Here is a 23418-nt window from a genome sequence, read left to right as displayed (position 1 = left end):
TATTTCTTGCACAGGTAACCACTTGCGAAGCGTACTCGTGTGCCTTGGCGTCTGCGCGGCACCGTTCAGGATGAAGGCCGGTGGCTGGGTGCAACTCCTATCGCTATTTGTTGTCTTTTTTTCTTCGTAATTGCTTTATACTTCCGTTATATAGGAATATAATTATCGAGAAGGTGCAAGGCACACGCTGGAAAGTGTTGTGAAGAAAGGACGCTTTACTTATCTTCTTAACATTCGTTATTTGACATTTTAAGCAAACTGCTTCCCGTAGTCGCTATCCACGCAGGAGGTATACTCATTTCGCGATCTTAAAAGTCCCGACAAGTACGGCAACGGCGCACATTATGGCCACGAACACACTGGCACGCGGACCTAGGAGCGGTAAAGGTTGACGATGTTCGTAACCATTTTACGCATATATGCTAAAGGCCAGTGCTGGTACATCAGCTATATTTTTCAAAAACGGAGACCCGATCGTCGTCAACGGCGAATGTTTGAGGTTTGAACATGTTTGTTAGGTAACTCAAGTTTCGTATTAAGCGTAATGATGACAAAAGTAATCACAATGGGTGCGATAATTAGTAGCAAAACACATTTAGTTCCACGTGCAAGCTCACCCGCAAGACAACGTCAAAACGACAACACGAGCCTCCTCTGTACGTGTAGGCGATCCGCTCATAAGCAACGAGATGTGGCTGATGTATTTTGGGGAAGCCCACAAGAACCGCGTGGACAACTTCGTACGTCGTGTCTGCTAGCGTTATCGCCCTGACTACAGAAGGGTTCTGCGATGTGTTTTTAGAAAGAATTAGTGGTTTCGACATAACGCACTCCGTGCCATGAAGCTCTTGCTTCTGTTGTCGCTTGTCCGTTGTATACGTAAACGGGGCCGTCATTCACAAAAGGTACTACGAGATCGCACCGGCGTATCCTTGCACCGTGGTAATCCCGGAGGCCACGGCCAAAGTTAGGACGCAGGCTTCACATATCACGTGATCTTACGAGCCGGCAATCTGCCAATGAACTCTCGGATGTTTCTTCAAAAGCTGCAAGAGGAGGAGACCCTCGCGCTGGCGCGGCCGCTTGTTGAAACATTACGTTGCTACTTGACTAAAAAATCAAGCTCCTCTGTTCCCGTCACAATCTCGCGCTGTTGCGCCGCGGGCATTTATATTCACGTACGCGTGTGTTCTCGTATCCTTGAAAGCGTCGGCTGGCGCCATCGCCGACCATGTCGGCTTAGCCTGAATAAGCGGCAGGCCTCACGCTAAACGTGCGCTCAGCAGCAAACAAGTGCGCACACCGCGCAAACTGACAGCGTTGCGGGTTAGGCGACCGCTTTGATTCAACGAGACTTTCGACACGCTTATGCCTAGCCCGGTTTTTGTCTTTTTTTTTTCGCGGAGAGAAAGCACTGTTGAAACCGTCTTTTGACGCTGTTTGCAAAGTCTGATGCAACACGAAATCCCGCGCCTGCACGACAGAGTGTGAGCAAGAGCAAAGGACCCACTGAATGAGATTCTCGCCACCTCATCGGTTTTCATGGCACGTTCGTTACGCTTTGCAATCGCCGTTTGTTTACCTTTCCGCTGAACGGGGTCACCAGCCTTTGGGCTGTACTCACGTTACAATCATTCGTTACTGGTTTGTTTGATCGATTGCGTCATCCTGTATGAAGGCGCACTCACGTGGCAATGGCCAGGCATGTTTGTTTCGAATTGTGTTTTGCGATATAACAATAATGGAAAGGGCTGGGTAAGCAATTGAACTACAAACAAAGAGAATGGAACGATAAACTGGTTACTGCTAGTAAATATGCGCGCACGCACATTGTGTACCCATGTTGGATGTCTGCAATCAGCATGCATCTCTCTGGGCGCTTGCGTTACGTAGTCAAAACAAAGCAAAACCAATCGGTGCCAAAGCGCGTATACAAGAGTTGCGCCCTTTCTTACGGAGAATAATTCTCGAAGACAGTCGAAAAATGACTTTGGTTATGGTAAGCCCCTATATATTCTAGGCTAGCGCAGGTTATTCTGATCAATTGTTGTTCTCTTATCTCTGCAGGTACGCCTGTGCTGCGTGTTCTTGCTCACCAGGAGCATCGGTGTTAGCCACATCCATTCGCAATAGACATGCTTCAGTGCATCGACAGTGGTCGGCGAACAAGGGAGGCCTCGACCTGGAGCCAATGGCTCGACAAGATAACTTGACATCGGGGTTCGGGCCCTGACGAAAACAAGTCCTCTTCTCGAACGTCGGCTCCAGACTGATGCTTCTCTAGTTCGCCTACTGTTAACCAATTCACTTGCACACCTTAATTTGATCCCTTTGATTCGTCTGGAAACACTCACACTCATGGGTGTGGCCGTTGGAAGCACATTAAGTGTCTATTTACAGATGTTCAGTATTTTTTTTTTGTTTGGCAAAATAACGCTGGTTACGTACAAACAAATGATCTATGCATACAGAGAAAAATCGAGCGCTTACTGCAAATGGGGATATACTTATAAACTTTAGGCTAAGCACTTTTCTAAGGCTAAGCGATGCCACAGATTTACGTGAAGAGACGTGAATAACCACGCACCTTACAAGTATTTCCACTAAAACGCAAAAACGAAATTTATACATTCTTAATATCTATTTGCTCACCTTGAAGCTTTCCCATCATATACAGAAAATAAACACGGAACAAATCACTCGTATAGCAGCCGGAAACATGACACACACGCAAACACAAAAATGCAAAAAAAAAAAAAATCAAGACACACACAGCAAAGAACAAGAGCGCGAAGCGCAGCCTTGCATGTGAGACTGACATCCTCCTTGTACGCTTTGCCGCGAAATACGAGTACGGTATGCTGCGCACTACCACGCACGATACATATCGGTGCAGCCTTTACGGTGTCCGTTACACCTACGTACCAGCAGGCCTCGTTGCGGGCGTCGTATTTGAGCGCGCCTATAGACACGATGGCATCACGAACACGACCGTCTCCGTCCCGATGGCGGAAGTATGCGTATACGCGCGCCTCAGGAATCGAAGGTCATCGTTGCAGAATCGCAGGTAGGCGCGCAGAACACAGCTGCGCGAATTGTGTCGCTTTTGCCGCCTCTTCTACCGAATTAACCGACAACGAATGCGTTAGAAGACGCTGTCGTTAGCAAGATGCAGGTCTTGGAAGAGAACGGGGACTTTAGTGGTTTGATATCGGAGAAAATTTCACTTTCCTCTAGGAACAGCTTGAAGCCTACAGGGAAAAATGTGAACGTGGCTGGCTCTTCCTAGGAGCGCAGTACAGTAACATAAAAACCAGCGCTAGTAATCAATAAGTAATGAAGAATGCGTCATTGCTGATGTGGTGTATTGTGCGCGTATTAGCTGTCTTGTACAGAGTGCAAATATAAAGGGTGTGCTACATACGTAATTGTATAGGGTGACAAGCTTATATTGAAGCCAAGAGAATAGTAAAAAAAAGAAGAAAATAAAACAAGAGGCATAACGGTGCTGCTTTCGGTCTTATAATGATAGAATGCCAAATTACAGATATCTCTCAATAAAGACAGGCGTAATCTCTTGCGAAACTAAGAAAAATCGTCGACGCGCCTCCTTTAACAACGCCAGATAGACAATATACCAGTCTAATAGGCTGACCGAAGTGGCAGTCAATGTTTCAAGACAGAGAATGCTCGTGGGCACAGAAACGTGTGCACGAGCGAGTCGCGCCGCGAGAATCACCCACCCTCGCGAAATATGCTCTCCTGCCTGAAGTTACACAGATGTCATTCAGGTATGGCAGGTGCTGTTCGCAAGAACGTTACCAAAAATTTCGAAAGTTGCCCATAATGAGCACTAAACATAAAGAAACAAAAACAAAACAGAAGAAATACAAATAAACAACGAATTGTTGCCTGAAGTGAAACTGCAGCTTATATTGGAAAAGCGTATGTAGTTCCTGTATTATGCAGTGATATTTACTTCTCCACTAGGCGTGCAAATTGCAGAAGGTGTGCAAAATGACCTTGTTGACACATATTGACATGAATTTTTTAGAACGGCGCGAACAAACGGCACAAAACAAGACTCCGCTCGTGCTTTCCAGTCTTACCCTGTTCTATCGCCATGATCCCCTAGTATGCGTTCATGTTATATGCATACCATCATTTGTTTAGATTTTTTCCAGGTTAATGAGCGTACGTATCTGAATAGTTGTGTAGGTTGACTGCGCAGGGGCTGTTTATCAACTGGACTTCCTCTGAATGTTGCGATTAGCGGAAACAGAGAAACCGCAGCGTACCCCACAAGGACAGGTTAGGAAAAAATACGAACACGCAGTTCTTCTGCACATCGCCCACAACGAAAAGTAGCTTCCCACACTCAACGAGGCTTATGCGGCCATAACTGTGTCAGCTACAAGGCTTCTACAACTACCTAAATAGGCGTTACGAAGAGTAAGAAAAAAAAAATCGATGTCATGTAGGACACGCACGCGGTGGCATCGGTATCATTACACACCGTGAGAAGAAAACGGCATTTGCTCTCCTTTCAACGCCACGAGAGCGCGAAACAAATCGCTGGGAAAAGGAGCCAAATGTGTGTCGCAGACTCATTCAATCGCTTGGTAATTGTAGTATTTAAAAAAAAATATTATCGAGGAAGGTATAGTCGTCGCATGCCTGCCTGATGACACGAGCGCCGATCAGGGGTGCCGCGACGATACTCACGTTTATCTGTCGAAGTCGAGCGGTGTCCAAATGGTATCCGAACGCCGGTCCGGGTCGGTCACACAGGCGCACGTATCCCTGGGGAATCCGGACGACGCCGATGCGCCGGTCACCGCACCCAAACGGCAGAAAACGCGCACAGCTGGCCGCTGGCCACTTATCCTCCTACCGCGCGGCGCCGACGACGACGTTTCGGCTCGTTCTCTCGTTCTTCGGGTGGCCTCCGCTGCTGCTGCTGCTGCTGCTTTGGAAACGGGTGTCTGTGGCTACGGCGGCGGGCAGCGCCCACTGCGAACGCCTACGGGCAGGCCGCGAGCTGCAGCGGGCGAGAGTGGCGCGCCGGCCGAGCTGCTGCGCTGCGGTCGCCATCTACGCTCCGGCCGCTGTCACGTGGCTCGCGCCATCGCGCAAGGACGCCGCCGTCAGCTGGCTGGGGGGAAGGAAGCAGAACGCTAAGGGGATTAGGAACAAATAAGGAGGAAAAGAGGGCCCGGTGTGGCACTCTCGGTAGCGAATGTGCAGACCGCGGCATCAGCAAAGATGTCTTATGACAGATACGCATAACGTAGAATTTAGTGACCGCATTGCATCGGTCGAACGCGCAGACGTGGGCTGCGTCACTTCATATTCGGCGCTAAAGGCCAGGCTGCGAATTTGTTTTAATGCGTATGCATTCTTTGGTGAGTACCAAAGCCCCGCACGTGAAAACTGTAACGCCTTGTATTTGCACAAAAATGCCTAATTTGCAAAGTTAGGACATTATATAGTTATAATAGCGTAAATGTAGATGTTTGGTAGCTTTATACGCGATAAGGAACAATGTATACCAAGAAAGAAGGCACATTTATCGGAGAGATACTCATAGGCACACATTGGCTCCATAGAAAATGCATGGGGTAGCTCATAGTAGGGGTGGGCCAACTGAAATTTGGGGGTGACCAACTTGAAACTTCGGGTTAAGTCAACTTGAAATTTGAAGGCGGACCAACTTCACATTTGGGGGTGGGCCGACTTGAAATTTGAGGTTGGGGCCACCTTGAAATTTGTAAGTGAGCCAACTTGAAATTCACAGGTGGGCCAAATTCAAATTTGGCCGTGGGCCAACTTAAATTCGGCGGTGGGCCAACGTTAAGCTTGGACGGGGTCCAACTTAGCCCCATGCATTTGGGTGCGGGCCAACACAAATGTTGGGGGTGAGCCAACTTAAATTTGAGGGTATGCTTGCGCATACTTAGACAAACTCCAGTGGAGTTTCTGCATTCTTTTTTTTTTTGTTCGTGAGGACTATAGTTTTCATTCACGACTTTCATTAGAGAGTTTAAAGAGGTTCAAGCGTGGGGTTAACAAAAACGACACATACAAAAGGTTAGGGGACGTGAGTAAATCAATTTTGAAGTAAACCGACACAGTCGCAGGCACCATTGACTTCCTGAAGCTGTTTACGGCGCGAAGGAATTGCGACGACGAGGACGGAGGCGGTGTGAGAACCGACAAGGACGGCGGCCGGACTACGATGTTGGCACGACGACAAATGCGACAAAAACAAAGATGTACGGGCGGTACAACGGCGACGATGAACGATGACTCTTCGGTGAATGAGGTCTGATCTAAGATAGTAACGAGATGTTTCTGTGTGCTCTGGCTGGGACTATTAAACTACAGAACCTCACCGCTCGAAGACGGCAGGTCACCAGCAGAGCTGTTGATGCACCGAAACCTTCGTACACCACTCCCTGAATTTCGACTCTGTCCCGAGTCGCAGCCCGCCAAACATTAGCAGAGCATCCAAAGAGGCCAGCCGCTGCCACCACTTGAAAAGGGTGATACTGTTCGAGTAATGGTTAATAGAAGTTGGCGCGTCAAAGCCAAGGTGCTTAAACTAGTGTTTCCGCGCTCGTACTTGGTTCTCACGGAAGAGGGAAGATTGCTTCGAAGAAACCGTCGAGACCTTAGGCGAACAGCGGAACCTTTCAACGAGCAGAACACGCGCCCGGTGGGTTCGCCATCGGAAAACAGTGCAACGTCTGAGGGTTCACCTTCAGGAAGCAGTGCAACGCCATCGGAAAGCAGCGAAAAATTTGCGGGCACGTCATCGGAAAGAAATGTATTTGCTGGGGGCTCGCCTCCCGAATCCAATGGCACACACAGCACGGGAGGAAGCGACGCCAGCAACTCTACAGGAGCAACCACAGTTTCCAGATGAGCAGGCTGCCTCTACTAGCCTACCACCTGTACTGGCCACCACCTCTATTAGCCCCAGCCCCGTGGTGCGCAGGTCGAGGAGGGAGAGACGACCACCCTGCCGGCTGAACTACGATGAACAATTTCGCCAAACCAGCTGACTTTTTAAATGTTTCCTTATTTGTTAATTTGTCAATAAGAATGTTTTGTCTTTCAAAAGAAAGAGCGTGTAACGTGTAGCAAGCTGGCAAAGCTGTACATGCCCCAACTGTATAAAAGCATGCCCCTGATAATAAACGTCACTGGCTGCCGAGACACTGACGCACGTGTGCAATCAGTTTGATACACTTTAGGAGGTTCCAGGTTCCCCCGTTACGCATCTGCCCGTCGATCGAGTTGCACAGCTCATCCCATTGCTGTTTAGAGAGGGCTCTGCAGTGTTCCTCAATAGTTATGTTTATTTCCGCGAGTTACTAATAGCCAGTTATTATACGCAGAATTCGTGATGGTGGTAGTGGCAACATACTGTGCCGGGTAGGCCAATTCCTATTCCGGCATGTTTTCTTCAAGCTGCGTGGGGCTTTATAATTTTATTGCACCGGGATTAGTAAAGCAAAAATGGCTATTTTTTAAAATTCAGGCGCAACTGTAAGGTAGAAAAAAAATCAGTGGCTTGGACAACGACTCGAACTGAGGACCTCAAGCACAGGAGCACGATACATTAACTCTACTCAACGCCACTACCATTCACGCTAATTTTGAAAGGACCCTAAATAGAAATATTAAGTCGAGCTAGTTGGCAGTGAATTACTTTTGTAAATATGAGACGCATAAGATTTTATTCGAACGAAAGTTTGGTAACCCAAATCAGACTCAGCAAGGACAGGCAGGTGGCGACGCGACGAGATCGACGTTGCTGATCTTATATTATAGGAGCACGAAGGGACGAAGACCGAAAACGTACCCGAAATGAGTAGCGCTGTATGTGTATGTTCTGTGTCCTCGTCCTATCGTGTGGCTTCAGTATAACTTCAACATGTACCGACACGCCCAATTCAAGTTGTTGCTGGCTTTCAAAATATTCTGTCAAAGTAAGACATGATAATTATTCCATTCGCCAACACATTTCCGCAAGTTGTATACAGCATTCTGTCATCCTCAACTTGATTGCGCGTCGGTGGTCTGGAATGACACTTTTAAATCCAACAGTGACGTCATAGAACGGGTCTCGAAATGTTTCCAAGAAAGTACGTTCATTGCTTCTTTAACAACGGCACTGGATCTTGTTCTAGCACTCTTGAGTTATGTAACGATCATAAAAGGAGGAAGACGGACTTCGTGAACGAGAAAAAAGAACAGGGCAGAGAAGAGGAAGAAGTATAATTGTCTGACTACGGCAGAATAAACGGAACATTACATTTTGGCGCAGTCACACAGTTTTGGACAATGTGGGTGTTGTTCACGACCGCCCGACGCGAAGACGGCCATCTACTCGCCAAGACATGCCAGGAAGACGGAGACGTTGCCATCGACCTTCCAGAACAGGTCAGCACGCCGGAGTTCTTGACGTTCTTAGCTCACAAGGCTAACATCACCCTTGAAGAAATGGCCTCCAAGGGTTCAGTCAGAGTTGATCTGTAGGCGGTCGAGTTTGAATAGTGGGTCCACAGATCAAGTAGCCACGGCGCAGTGACAAGCAAGGGTCAAGGAGTTAGCCTAGTTGTGCAACACGATTTGCGTACGCCGGATCAGCAAATGCAACAAAGTGAGCAGCTGTTGAGGGTTTTAACGTCAGCGTGCAACTCCCCAAGACATGCAACGCGAGAAGTGGTTGTTCCTGATTTTTTTGACGATACGCAATCGAGACCCTCGATCTGGCTTCAGTTTTTTGAATATGCATGCTCGCAGAATAAGTGGAATGATGACTGCGATTGCATCAACAATATGCGTCGTTTTCTTACGGGAAACGCTAGGAAGTGGTTCGATTTGAAGATACCAAGCCACGCATCGGAGCCATGGGTCGAATGGAAAAAACTGTTTCATTCTTGCATTTGGCCAGAATTCTGTTGGGACAAGGATATTTTTTTCGAGTATCGAGAAGGAACAGCTATCGACTACTACTTTGAAAAACGACGACTCTTGCATCTTGCTGACCCGAACCTATCTGAATCATCTGTTGTCACGCTAATAATTCATGGGATGACGAAGAGGTCTCAGCGCGAAGTTCTTCCTAGACCACACGCGATGCTAGAGCAACTGTTGCATTCCCTGAGGAATATTTCCAGCAATATGTGCTATCACCCTACCACCTGACAAGTAACACCAATGGCCAATCCTCCGCTACAAGCTTAACGTGTGACCAGAGGTGCTCTTGCTGCAAAGGTTCTTGTGGCCACGCCCCAATGCAAGAATCAACCTTCAATGAGAATCACGAGCAAAGCACCAGGGAAAATCCGGGCGCTCTATTCTACCCGGCAGCACCGAAAGAAATAGTCCATTTGGCAAAGTCAGCCGAAGGTTTGCTTTATGCCCGAATTACCATCAACGGAAGGCCAACTGCAGTCTTAGTTGACACCGGGGCGTCGGTCAGTATTGTCCGTCCCCGACTGATTTTTCTGGAAAAGACATTCATAGGCAAGGTTGTTAGCGTGCGCAGCTATGATGGCAGTTCTCGAATACTTCATAGAGGGGCTAGGGTAAGCAGCGGATACCAAGGCACCAAGATGGATGCCGAGGCACTCATTCTACAGGATGCCACATACAGGTTTCTCTTGGCTCGTCCCGACATGAAGAGGATGAAAATAAATATATCGTGGTGCGACGATGTAGAAGTAGAGCACTCGGTTGAAACAATACATACAGGTGCTGGAGTGAAAGCGAAGCTGGTAAGTGTAAGTGAAGAGGTGCCGAATAAGTGTCCAGAATTAATATGCCTTGGACAGTATCCACCAGCGGCCAAGGTCCCGATGGTGCCTTTCAAGCTGAGTGACACTACTGTTGTCCGCAAGAAACCATATGGCATGCCTTATGAAAAAAAGAAATGGCTGAAGCAAGAATTGGAAGGTTTGCTCGACGCTGGGATTATTCGGCCTTCTTCGTCTTCGTTTGCATCGCCTATTACTATAGTGCCCAAAGACGACGGGACATTTAGAATGTGTACTGATTACAGGCTCGTGAACCATCAGACGGATTTATTTCCTTACCCAATGCCAAGAATCGATGACATAATCGACAAAACAGGAGGCTGTTCCTGGTTTTCCCGCATCGATCTATGCAAGGGATACTGGCAAGTTCCACTCTGCAGGAAGAGTTCAAGCACTTCACAGCTTTTGTCCCTCCGTTCAATGTCATCGAATATAACAGGCTACCATTCGGGCGGAAGAATTCTGGAGCATCGTTTCAAAGAATGATGAACGACGTGCTTTATGATTTCACAGGTAACTTCTGCAACGTCTACGTGGATGACATAATTGTTTACTAGAAAACACGTGACGACCACTGCTCTCACTTTTCCAAGGTGTTATATGCACTAAATGAAGCCGGGCTGAAGATCAACACGAAGAAAAGCGAATTCTTTAAGAATTCTGTGGGTTTCTTATGGATATTCTTCGACGGACATACAAAGAACACAAAAGAAGAATCTGTTAAACGCATATCTCAGCTGACAAAACCATATGATGTACACTCGCTCCATGGGTTCTTGGGCCTGGCAGGACATTTCAGAACGTTTATCAAGGACTACGCTTTAAAGACGAAGTCCCTTACATTGCTAACGCAAAAGGATACTCCATTTGTGTGGACGGAGGAGTGTGAGAAAAGATATCATGAACTCGTCAGAATAATATCATCTGACCCAGTACTCACTATTCCAGATTTCACAAAGCCGCTTTGAATTAAACACCGACGCATCACATTACGGGACACGCGCGGTACTATACCAAAGGGATGAGAACGAGTGGGCCAAAAGACGACCCAAAGCCATTGGGTACTACTCGTACACATTGAAAAAGGCAGAGATCAACTACCCGACTACTGAAAAAGAGGCCCTAGCTGTAGTCATGGCATTTAGGTACTTCAGAACGTACCTTGAAGGAAGACACTTTCATTTATTTATTTATTTATTTATTTATTTATTTATTTATTTATTTATTTATTTATTTATTTATTTATTATTTATTTATTTATTTATTTATTTATTTGTTTACAGAATATCTGCGTCGCTTAAAGGCATTATCGCAGGGGACGATGGGAGGCAGTGAGATTTACGGACAATCAAGACTTGACCTATATACTAAGCCTTTCTGAACCGAAAGGAAGACTGGCCAGGTGGGTCAGCGAAATACAGCAATTCGAGTTCGACGTTGCTCACAGGCCAGGCGAGAAGCTGCCTGACGCCGACGCAATGTCAAGACTACCAATACGTCCGAATGCCGAGAGGTATGTGAACCAACTTCTTTGGGACGGCACGGAAGATATGGCTTTCACGAATGGTAGACTGCGCATTCCTAACACGAGCGTCGCAAGAATCTTGCAGCTTGACAACGACTCCCCAGATTCTGGTGGCCACGACGGTTTCTGGAGGACATACTGGAAAATCAAGCAAATATTCTCCCGGAGCACAATGAAGCAGGATATATCCGAATATATCAGTACTTGTCACCAATGCCAAATCAGGAAAGCAAAATTCAAGCCTCGCGGGTGCGAAATGATCCTAACAAACTATTCAAGCAAGCCTTTTGAAACTGTGCACCTTGACTTCGTGGAGCTCAAGAAAAAAGGGGAGATAGTGAGAACTACACAAGCATTTCTTTTGGCTATCGACGAATGCACGAGAATGGTGGCGTGTAGGGCAGGAAAAGAAGATGCCAACAGCGTTATATCGCTACTCAGTCGTGAAATGTTCAAAAATGTCAAAGGGATTGTGGCTGACAATGGCCCTGATTTGAGAGGCGAGCGTTTAAAACAATGGACTGAACAACAAAACATACAACTTCGTTTTGCTGCACCATATCATCCTGAAGCCAACGGGTTGACCGAGAGAGCGATAAGTGATATCAAGCTGTTTATCACACTCTATCCGGAATTCCAAGGTGGTTGGAAGTGTGCTCTTGAAGTGGCTGTTAATCACCATAAGAACTCTCATACAACCGCTTTGGGATGCAGCCCATATTTTGCTTACCATGGGAAATCGAAGTGGCTTCCAGCTGATCACCTCATTGGTCTTACAAATGTGCTAACCCTCCAAGAACGCAAGAAACCGGTGGAAGAGAATGAGAAATATAAGGTCGCCATGAAGCGTAACTACGACCGTGCTCACTCCACAAAGGTACCTAACATCAAAATAGAAGATTTTATTCTCGTTCGAAAAGGTTTGCAAGGCTCAAAAGCTCCTTTCACGGGTCCTTATATCGTGCTGAAGACAGCCAGCCAACAAGGAGTCTTGAAAACAGTTTGGTACAGTGGACCACAAAACGCGACTGACATGACATCAATCGGCAACGTGGTGCCTTATCAACCCAGGAGGATTGACGATCAAGGGGGTGCCTGTGTAACGATCATAAAAGGAGGAAGGCGGACTTCGTGAACGAAAAAAATAAATAACAGGGCACAGAAGAGGACGAAGTATAATTCTGTATGACTATGGCAGAATAAACGGAACATTAAAAGTTATCGCCTCTACCATCAGTTAATTGCCGATCTGATTGCGCTAGCATTCTGTTTCTATTCAAACTTCTTCATAGTATCCTCACATGCTCCGAATTCCTCAGTTTATCGTGTTTCGAATTCCGTGTAAGATCACCCGGAAGCATGGACCTTTCCACTTCCTGCCTACCATTATCATCACTCAACTGTCTACAGAATGCAGTTTTTCGAACACTAATTTCGTTGATCTTGATAGTTCTCATCAGACACCGTCGTTTTTTTTCCGAGCTTTGCATGGTTGTTTTTTAGCAATTTTCATACATTGTTCAAGCGCATTTCTTCGTGTTTTCTTATTGAACACACCTTGCGTTTTGATACTTGGAATCTGACCTTTTAATAATTGGTCTTTTATATTTATTGTTTACTTTCTTGTATCATGCTTTTCGTAGTCTCATTTTTTATTTATCCTCTCCTTCCTTTCTAGGGGATTATGGTTATTGATTCTTGATTATTGATATTCTTGCGCCACCTACTTTTCATGTCATGGAAACACTTCACTTGAAGCTGGTGAAGCGTTTTAACAGAGAATGATATTGTATTTGCCCATAAACAGTGCTTCAACGTGGGAATGCCGTCGGTATCGAGCGAACACGGGAACAGTGCTCATGGAACCACTCCTAATCGTCCTGCTTTCGCTATGCAGGCCTTGCTTACCAGGATCATGGGATGGTCGTACTACTTATCCTGTCCACCTGCGCTGTTCCATCCGATTCTGCCAACCTAAAGCATCACCGATGCCTATCTCGGCGAACTTCCAACCGTAATACCGGCCTTTTCGCTCGACGATCCTTTTGGCCTCCCACCCACATCGGCACAGCGATCACCAGGAGACGCTTATTTAAGCTGCCGACCCATAGACCTACACTTCAGTGGACACGGGAACAGGGCTTATGCACCACTCCCAATCGTCTTGCTTTCGGCATGCAAGTGCGTATAATTGCCTCTCTTCGCGGTAAAAATTCTGATAATCGTGGCCTGCTACTGTTTTCGGGTCCGCAAGTGCTGTTAGACACATTCCATAACGGTTTTTTTCTGTTACGTTTGAGGGATGTCGAGACTAATCCTGGACATACCACACGCTCCGAATCTCGGATTGATATTGAGTCGCTTCATGCTGGTACTTCAGAACAAATATATGTTTTGTTCAAACTACTTAAGGATGTTCACACTCGATTGCTTCAAAGTTCCAAGACGCAATCCGAGTTAGCTGCGGGCGTAAAGGCAATAAAAGATGTCAATAAAAGCATTGAAAGAAAAAAGTCACAGGCCTGCGCGGCACACGCAGCACAGTCACAGCGTATACGCTGGTGGAGCGGCTCAAGAATAGCTTCAATTTGGGCACCACGCACAACAGGGTCCTCGCGGCAGTCTGTTCACCTCGTTTTGACGAGAACGATCTGAACTGTCCGCCCAGCGTCGACGGCGAGCTGAGGCTTGTAATGCTCTCTGCACAGCAGTTTGCTGAGCCCGATCAAGTCTTACAATTGCAACTTACATGTCGGGCGCGCCGCGTTTGAAGGCACCTCAACTAGATGGCGCCACAACACTGGCGGAGGCTCGGCAGCTCGGGAGCACGTTGATTGCGTGCCTCGTCCGAATCGCATATCGTCGTCTGTGCCTGAGGACGCTGCGTTTGCAGGCATCTGACCTAGATGGCGCCACCATACTGGCGGAGGCTTGAGTCGTCTCCGCCTGCGTGCTTGGGAGCCTTTTAAGGCATGTTTCCGCTGCCCGTTCGCAAGCGCTTGCGTTGCTCAGTGGTAGAGTATCCGGCTCCTACGCAGCGGGCGCTGGCTCGATCCCGGCGGGAATCGAGTACTTTTTCCGCGTTTCCGGTGATAGCGATTACGCGGCCGCCGGCGGCGGCATCATCGCGACCCGAAACGGCTATTGGAATGAGCCCATAACAGCTTACGCTCTAAAAATTCATCATCAGCCTACATTTATGTCCACTGCAGGACGAAGGCCTCTCCCTGCGATCTCCAATTACCGCTGTCTTGCGCTAGCGTATTCCACCTTGCGCCTGCAAATTTCCTAACTGCCTTATCCCATCTGGTTTTCTGCCGACCTCGACTGCGCTTCCCTTCTCTTGGTATCGATTCTGTAACCCTAATGGTCCACCGGTTATCCATCCTACGCATTACATGGCCTGCCCAGCTCCATTTCTTCCGCTTAATGTCAACTAGAATATCGGCTATTCCCGTTTGTTCTCTGATCCACACCGCTCTCTTCCTATCTCTTAACGTTAGTCTTAAGATTTTTGTTCCATCGCTCTTTGTGCGGTCTTTAACTTGTTCTCGAGCTTCTTTGTTAGCCTCCAAGTTTCTGCTCCATATGTTAGCACCGGTAGAATGCAATGATTGTACACTTTTCTTTTCAACGATAGTGGTAAGCACCCAGTCAGGATGTGGCAATGCCCGCCATATATGTACTTCAACCCAATTTTATTCTCCTGTAAATTTCGTTCTCATGATCAAGGTCCCCTGTGAGTAATTGACCTAGGTAAACGTACTCCTTTACAGACTATAGAGGCTGACTGGCGATCCTGAATTCTTGTTCCCTTGCCAGGCTATTGAACATTATCTTTGTCTTCTGCATATTCATCTTCAACCCAATTCTTACACTTTTTCGATTAAAGTCCTCAATCATTTGCTCTAATTCGTCTACATTGTTGCTGAATAGGACAATGTCATCTGCAAACCGAAGGTTGCTTAGATATTCGCCGTTGATCCTCACTCCTAAGCCTTCCCAGTCTAAGAGCTTGAATACTTCTTCTAAGCATGAGGTGAATAGCATTGGAGAGATTGTGTCTCCTTGCCTGACCTCTTTCTTGATAGGTAACTTTCTACTTTTCGTGTGGAGAAACAAGGTAGCTGTGCAATCCTGGTAGATATTTGCCAAGCCTTCGCGTATGTCTCCTGCACTCTCGGATTATGCCATGCCTCTATGACTGCTGGTATCTCTACCGAATCGAATGCCTTGTCATAATTTATGAAAGCCATATAGAGAGCTTTATTTTACTCCGCAGATTGCTCGATTACCTCATTGATGACATGGATTTGATTCATTGCAGAATATCCTTTCCTGAAGCCAGCCTGTTCTCTTGGTTGATTGAAGTCAAGTGTTTCCCTGATTTTATTCGAAAATATCTTCAGGGCAACACTTGACTTCCATCAACCAAGTGAAGTGTTTCCCTGATTCTATTCGAAAATATCTTGGGGCGCTTTTGCGCCATTAAACTCTGTATAACTAACTAAAATGTCTTGGTGAATAGTTTATACAGTACTGAAAGCAAGCTAATGGGCATGTAATATTTCAATTATCTAACGTCTCCTATCTTATGGATTAGTATATTGTTGGCACACTTCCAGTTCTCTGGTACACTTGAAGTCGCGAGCACGGTGTAAGAAGGCAGGTGATCCAACAGCGGCGCGAGGCGCGGCCACTTAGTGTGACTCAACGCCCGGCACTGCCGCAAGGGGCAGCACCTGTTTTGGGGGCCACTTTTTGCCTCGCTTTGCTGGCGCTTCTATGGGCACGCGCGGCAGAGGAGCTTTATTTCGATGCATATATGACGTTCACCTGCTTAAAACGACTCTGGTTGGAGGAACGTCCCTTTACATTTCTGCCGACATTCCGACTGACACCGATGCGGCGAGCAGCGGCTACCTAGCAGCGGCAAGCGCAACGCGCCGTCTGCTGGAGCAGACGGCGCTTGAATACAGATCGCGGGATGACAACTTAATATATGTCGGTGTTCTTGAGACCAAAGAATCATGGCAAGAAACCAAGACCAAACTAATATGAACAATTAAATAAATCTGTAATTAAATTTCAGATGACGCTCTCTCGCCCCAGCGCGGGCCCGTCGTCGGAGCACATATCTTCTTACACCGTGGTCGCGAGACATTGCGTATAAAGGGCCGCAAGCTTTTCACGCATGATATCTCATCTGTATTGTTTTAATCGACTCGTATTCCATCGTCTCAAGCAGCTTTTCCCCGGGTCATGTCTTGTGAGGCCCTTCTAACTTCATCGCTAGTTATAAAAGGAACCTCCGTATCCGTTCACCATTACTTTGAATGAAAGTAGCTTGGCTGCTCTGGGCACTGTACAGACCAGAATAGAATACTTCCGCTGCTTTTACTATGTATTTGAAATTGCTGATGATATTACCATGCTTATCTTTCAGTGCATACATCTTGCCTTGTCCTATACCAAGCTTTCTTCTTACTGATTTAATGCTGCGTCCATATTTTACGGCTTCCTCAATCTTTCCCACGTTTTAATTTCAAATATCCCTTACTTTATTGTTGATAAGTTTTGACAGTTCAGCGAATTCTATCTGATCTCTTGAGTTTGACACTTTCATGCTTTGTCATTTCTTTATTAGCTCCTTTGTTACTTCGGTTAGTTTACCTACTGGTTGCCTTGTGCCTTACCTCCCACTTCAATTACTGCTTCTGTGATCAGCCTAGTTACGTTTTCATTCATTACTTCTATGTTATTTGCATATTTCTGTTCTAAAGCTGCATATTTGTTAGCGAGCGCCAGCATGAATTGGCCTGCTTTTACCCTTACTGCGTCTAGGTTGGCCTGTTTCTTCCTGACTAACTTTACTCATTTTCTCTTGAAATTAAGAGAAGTCCTAGACCTCACAGAAACAAAAATTATTGGTCTCCAAAAAACGCTTAGATGTACTCGAGAAACATCTGGAAACGTCGACCACCTAACTAAAGAAATGTCAGACGTGCATGTCAAGGTTGACCGTACAACCTGTCGTTTGTACGGGTTGACTTACGCCTCGCGGATTTTGAAGACAGATTGCGGCATGACAACTTAATATATGTCGGTGTTCTTGAGACCAAAGAATCATGGTAAGAAACCGAGAACAAGCTAATATGAACGATTAAATAAATCTGGGATTAATTTCCACATGACGCACTCCATCGCGCAAGTCGCCTCGTCTCTTTCGAACCTAACAAGTGTTGCCCCATAGTTGAAAAGTTTGCACAGTCCAAAACAAGGGAGAAAGCGCTCGCGCTGTGCAACTAGCTCAAACCTTACAATTAGTTACGACTTCTCGGTACCCACCCGCGTTGCTCACAAAACGTGAATCGAGTTCAGTACCAATCACTCGGTTTCCCCAACTTTAAACTCCGCTGCAATAAGTTGTTTATGAACAATAAATGCTATATTTATGACGCGTCTACCGCAGCGTCTGTGAATTAGAGCAGAATGCACCTGTCACATGACAAAATCATATGGGGATACAATAGGGACGCATAAGGGGCAGGGGCCGACCATCGCAAACAGCTTTACCTTACTTGCCATTTCTTTTTACGAATTGAGAAGTACTGTGAAGAAATTCATTCTTTATCTTCGGCAATCGACACGTGAGGTGGGAAAATGACGGCCTTGAAATAAACTTGGCTTACTGCACGTGTGCGCGATTATGATACCTTCTGTGGCCCCGGAAATTTTGCGATCTACCGCTGTTACCGAAGTGCACGACGAGGAGGAGACACCCTTCTCACAATTTCTAAATATATCCTATCATTTCATATAGATATTAACACTGAACTGAAAGCACGTGGCCTTGCCTAACTCAAAGATAATCCTCGGCGTTTGCTATCGCCCCCGTGTCGCAGAGAATACGGTGTTGGCGTCGTCCACAACCACGCAGCCAACCCCCCCCCCCCCCCCCCTTCCCGCGTAGCGCATAGGCATGTACTGAACTAATTGAGTTTCTCAAAGTCAAATTTGTCAGAAAATTCGTAAAATACAACTTACACACAACCTACAGATTGTAGTGTCCATGCATAGCACCTTTTGTAATGTAGGAAGGCAACCCTGGTAGAGAGCAGGGGAGCTTCCAAGATGGCTGCGATGTAGCACAAATAAACCCGTGTGCGTTCCCGACACAATCGGTCGTAATCAGTCTTGTCACTCCAACTACGGCACGTTACAATGGCGACGAAGATGCGACTGAACTACGTGAAGGCTGCCAAGCAACTATTCTAAACGGAACGAAGATATCAGCACACATCGACCGAACTTCTACTTTGCGGTATGGCGCACAGCATGCTTCCCTCGTTTCCTTTCTTCGACGCGCGTGCCACTGACGCCAATAACGTCGGCACCGAATGGTTGAAGTGGGTGAAACGCTTCAAAAACTTCATCGTAGCCTGCGGCATCACAGCCGACGCCCGGAAGACGGCCCTACTACTACACTACGTTGGTGAAGAAGTTTATGACATTTACTGTTCGCTACCTGATTCTCCCGCAGCCACAACTGCGTCTACCGTTTCAAGCACCGATGGCTCCAGCAACGCAACGCCTCTCTACACCGCAGCACGCAAGAAGCTCGATGGCTATTTTGCACCCCGAGTGAACACTACCTTCGAGATTTACCGCTTCCGTCAAGCCAAGCAAATGGAAAACGAATCACTCGACGCGTTCTACGCCAGACTACGACAGCTCGTTAAGCACTGTGCTTTCGCCGATGCCGACACCGAAATCAAGAATCAAATCCTCCTGTCTACAGTGTCAACACGTCTACGCCGGTATGCCATGCAGCATGACCTCGACTTGCAAGGAATTCTCAAACAAGACAGGTTGTTTGAAGAGGTCGAGCACAACATCTCTGTGATCGAGCAAGAACGTCAGCAGTACAAAGAAAACTCAGCGTCAGCGTCTACACTTGCAGTGAACTCCAAGCGCACCTCGCGACCTCATCAACCGAAGTACCACGGGAAAGCGCCATCACGGCCTCGCGAGCCTCCGCGCCATCAAAGGACAGACGCAACATGCTACAACTGTGGAAAATCATGGCCTCATAGTGAGGGACGCTCCAGTTGCCCCGCTCTTGGCAAGCAGTGTAATGCTTGTCGCAAAACTGGACACTTTGCTAGTGTGTGTCGTTCAACTCGCAAAACCGTGCATGCAGTCGTGCGGGAAAGCAGCCCTGACAGTGATGAACACGTCTTCATGACTTCCTCTCACTGTCGCCCAATCACGGCCTCTCCCCGGGTGGATCTCAAGCTCGATGGTGAGACCGTCCGTTTTACCATTGACACTGGTGCTACCGTGTCTGTCATCGGTTCGAATAGCTTGAAAAAGCGTTTGAGCACGGAAACGCTGCCCAAGACGTCCAAGAAAGTATTTGCTTATGGCGCAAATTCTCCTTTACCGCTACTCGGAAAGTTAGACGTTCTCATCACCTACAAGAACAGCAGCAGCCATGAAACTGTCTACGTTGTGTCCGGAGACTGTACCCCACTACTTAGTTTCTCTGCAGCTTCCCGTCTAGGACTAGTCCAGATCACGTACAGTGTGGGAGAGGTGCCAAACAGACTGGATCCGAGAGTGGCCTACCCAGAACTTTTCAAGGGAGTGGGCTGTCTAAAGGACTTCCAAGTACACCATCGAGACCCTTTGCCAATTCAGGAGCTTCCTCAAGGCCCGTGGACAGAACTGTCATTAGATTTTGCTGGCCCTTTCCCTGATGGCAAGTATGCCATGGTAGTTGTGGATGATTTCTCCAAGTACCCAGTCGTTAGCATCTTACACACTTATGCAGCACCTACAGTCATCGAGCAACTATTCGCTTAGTTCGGCTGTCCGGAAATTGTAAAGTCAGACAATGGCCCACCCTTTCAGAGTGAGGGTTTTGCAGAGTTTGCTAGCGAGCTTGGATTCAAGCATCACCGCATCACTCCACGGTGGCCAGAGGCTAACGGGGAAGCCGAACGATTCATGCGCACCGTCAAGAAGTCGATACTCGCAAGTCGTGTCAGCCAATTGGATTGGACCAATGAGCTTCAGTCATTCCTCCTGGCTTACAGGTCCACACCCCATGGTTCCACAGGAAAGTCTCCGTTTGAACTTCTATTTGGGAGACCCATGAGGAATCTTCTACCGACACTTGCTGCTGATACTCAGAACTCAGCTCACTCTGAGGCGAGAAAGAATGACACCCAAAGAAAAGCATACAACAAGCAGTACGTCGATTCTCGGAGACACACCAGTAACAACCAGCTGCATGTCGCACAACAAGTCCTCTGCAAACAAGACAGGTCAAACAAGTTCTTGTCTTACTATGACCCCCACCCATACACAATCACCAAAGCCACTGGCTCCAAAATCACAGCGTCCAGAGATGGAGTGTCGATTTGTCGCAACTCTAGCTTCTTCAAAGATGCGAGCACAGTTCAAATGGAACGACACCAGGACCAGCCCGACATGCCAGGTCTGGACGATGCAGCTGTGCCAAGTAACAGTGACCTTCCAAGCCACAGCACTACTCCTCGTGAAGCTCCACCAGCAACTACCAAGACCGCCTCACAGCGGTACCCCCAAAGAACAAGGCAACGACCTGAGCGCCTGAAAGACTATGTGTGAACAAAAGTGCATTTTTCTTTTTCTACTATGTGTTTGAACAAAACTGAATTTTCCTTCCCTGAGGGGATGATGTAGTGTCCATGCATAGCACCTTTTGTAATGTAGGAAGGCAACCCTGGTAGAGAGCAGGGGAGCTTCCAAGATGGCTGCGATGTAGCACAAATAAACCCGTGTGCGTTCCCGACACAATCGGTCGTAATCAGTCTTATCACTCCAACTACGGCACCTTACACAGATATGACAGCGTCGGACTGTAATTTGAATATACGAGAAAACATAATTCTGTTACGCGGAAACTCACACACAAACCCCTTTATTGCTTGCGATATTGCAGCGGGTTATTGGTACATAAAGAAAATGTGTATCTATATATGTATATTTCTTTTTATCTTCCTGCTGTACATACTTTTTTTCCTATTGTTTCCTTTGATTGAAGCACAAAACTGTGTCATTCAGGCCAAAGCACTGCCCTGTCGCGCTCAAAAGCAACTTTGCTTTGGCGGGCTGACGAATTACTCAGATTGTATATTTTACGTTCTAATAATAAAGAATGAAAGAATGAAAGAATGGGTCACTGCTTGTACTTCTGTATTACGGGCGTATGAGCCATTGCCTTGCACTGCCGCCGGGATCGGGCCACCATTGTTTTGAGTTGACGTGACGCCATGACGAAATCCCCGGATCATAGCCATAGACAGCTGCGATGTAAAAATAAATGGAACTGGGCAGGACATGTAATGCGAGGGCAGATAACCGATGCACCATTACAGTTACATAATGGATGCCAAGGGAAGGGAAGCACATTCGAGGACGGCAGAAATTTAGGTGGGGGGATTACACGAGGTAATTTGTAAGCTCAAGTTGGAATCCGCTAGCGTAAGACTATCGCGTTCCATTCTTAAAGGCGAAACTTAAGCGTCCTCCAAGTTTTTCTCGCGTTTTCCCACTTCACCTTTATTCTTACTCGGAGATTCTAATTTTCCTACTCTAATACGGAATACATGTCCACCCAGCATATAGCCTTTTTCAGCTCAGACACTAAAGAGTTCTGTAAATGCTGTTCACTGTTTTCATTTTCCCAACTTGTGACACAGCCTACCAGATCATCACCCAAACAACAACCTCCTTGCTTTAATCCTAACCAATCATCCAGATCTAGCTTCCTCTATAACATAATTACATGGTATTAACGATCATTTCTTATTAACATTTGGTATTTATGTGTACTCTCCCAAAATGACAAAAGTTAAGAAAGTTATACGCGATCATAAGAAGGCCAACATAGAGGCCATCATTACCAATGAACTGTCGTCATTTATTGAAATTTTTGTTGTTGATTTTGATAACCATTTGGTCCAGTTAAACTCGGATATATTTTTAGACGAGGTACATCCATTAACTTAAAAGTAGATTTCTAATCGCGTCAAAATTTCTAATTCGCAGATTTGGTACAACTCTTATAGAAAGCACCTATCTAAAGAAAAAGAAAAAAAAACGAAAAAAAAACGTCTCTATCGCATCTGCGAATAGAACACGTGGGGAATCCTGTAACGTTGCTAATCAAGTGTACATAACTGCACTGAAAATGCTAAAGATAATTACTTCTCCCGTACATTACCTGAAATGCTTGAAACAGATCTCCGGAAGTTTTGGTGCGTCATTAACCCCTCTTGTTATAGTTCTATCACCTTGAAAGATGGGTCAGGTGACGCCATTCTAAGTGACGCTTGCGCAATCGTTCTCAATGAATCATTTTCAAATAATTTTTCCGTTGCATCTACCAGACACAGAGCACGACATGCAACTATCTCACAATGCATCCCATAACTCTTCATTCCTATGGTGTTGGTACGCTCATTGATAATTTGCCTTTGAACTCAGCGTCTGGGTAAATAGTATTATTAGAATGTTTTTAAAAGCTCTAACGCATTCAGTTCTGTAATACTTGCTGATATCTTCAACAATCAATAAACACTTGTACTCTGCCTGCACAATGGAAAGTAGGGAAGGTGGTTCCGTTGCATAAGTCTGGTAACAAAAACTCGCGCCTGAATTACCGCTCGAATTACCTCTAGTACCTATTGCAAACTTCTCGAACATGTGATATTTACAAACATCGTTAACTTTCTCGACTCAAGCTCATTTTTCACCTTAGCTCAACATGGTTTTCGCAAAACATTCTCCCCCCATGTGAAACGCAACTAATATCTTTTACTCATAGAATACACTGTATTTTAGATCGTGCATCCTGTGCTGACTGTACTTTTTTAGGTTTTAGCAAAGCGTTCGACAAGGTTTGCCACAAGCTGCTGCTTTTCAAGCCGAGTCTTTTAACCTTGACAGTAAACTGCTGAAATGGACTGAGTGTTTTCGTACTAACCATTATCAATTTGTTACTGCGAATAA

General features: G+C 46.4%; 1 protein-coding gene across 1 annotated transcript in view; it reads right to left on the bottom strand.

Annotated features, from left to right (window-relative positions):
* The window catches only part of LOC119466567 (uncharacterized), a 293541-nt gene extending 288550 nt beyond the window's left edge, over window positions 1-4991 (bottom strand). Inside the window, exon 1 of the mRNA XM_037727091.2 lies at window positions 4726-4991. The gene's annotated coding sequence lies outside the window, so the exon portion shown is untranslated. The remainder of the gene's footprint in view (window positions 1-4725) is intronic.
* Between the last annotated feature and the right edge of the window lie 18427 nt (window positions 4992-23418).

This window comes from Dermacentor silvarum, chromosome 10 (genome assembly GCF_013339745.2).
Source record: "Dermacentor silvarum isolate Dsil-2018 chromosome 10, BIME_Dsil_1.4, whole genome shotgun sequence".
In the NCBI taxonomy this organism is placed as follows: Eukaryota; Metazoa; Arthropoda; class Arachnida; order Ixodida; family Ixodidae; genus Dermacentor; species Dermacentor silvarum.
Note: the sequence above shows the minus strand (reverse complement) of the source record. Positions and strands in the feature narration are given on the sequence as shown.